We start from the raw sequence: 1,009 nt of genomic DNA on the forward strand, positions 1-1,009 counted from the left end.
TGCCGGCCGTTCTCTGGAGTCTTCGCAACACGCCAAATTGGTCGACCGGGTTAACCCCGTTCTTTCTTGTATACGGAGCCGAAGCCATCATCCCTACCGACGTTGAGTTCGACTCGCCGCGCGTCGCGATGTACACCGAAGCCGAAACCAAAGAAGCCCGCAAAGATGGCGTCGACCTGCTCAAAGAAGCACGCCTCCTAGCGCTCAGTCGCTCGGCTATCTACCAGGAAGGCCCGAGGCACTACCATAGCAAGAAGATCAAGCCCCTCGCATTTCGCGAGAGTGACCTCGTCCTGCGAAACATCCAAGAGCAGGCAGGCCAGCACAAGCTGTCCCCTCCATGGGAGGGCCCATTCATCGTGAGCAGGGCCTTGTGCGATCGCAACGCCTACTACCTCGTCGATTCACGCAAGTCAATGAAGTGCAAGAAGGACACCGCCGGTGAAGAAATGACCCGACCGTGGAACGCGGAACTCCTCCGTCCGTTTTACAGTTAGCTGCATGAGTGTATGTATCGTCGCCTTTTGTAAATGCATGAAACTATGGGGTCCCCGAACGAGACTCGGGGGCTGCCTTTTGTCAACCAATTTATTGTGTCCCTATTTTTCTACATCACTATACCACTGAACCCGGCCACCGGACCGACTCGCTCGACCTGGAGGCTCGGGGGCTGGCCGGCTCGGTCGCCACCCCGCCGCCTTACTTGGTGATTCCTGAGAAAGTTAGGATGTCGCGGTCCCCCACTTTGCCCTAAAAGCCACAGTTCCAGCTTTGGCTGTCGGCTGGCAAGTACAAGGGGCCAAAGCTCCTTTACGCTTCATACACTAAGTCAAAGGCTGCCAGGTCGACCAACCCGGCCCGCCACTCATCAAATGAACAGCCACACGACCGGTTTCTCGCCAACTGGCTTCGCCGGATTGCCGCCAGCTGACCCAGTGGGTGTTTCGCTCGCGCTCAATGCTTCAAAAGACCCAAGTCTTGTGTGCTCCTTTCGAAGAATCAAACTCCT

This window comes from Triticum dicoccoides, chromosome 2B, assembly GCF_002162155.2.
Source record: "Triticum dicoccoides isolate Atlit2015 ecotype Zavitan chromosome 2B, WEW_v2.0, whole genome shotgun sequence".
NCBI lineage: Eukaryota > Viridiplantae > Streptophyta > Magnoliopsida > Poales > Poaceae > Triticum > Triticum dicoccoides.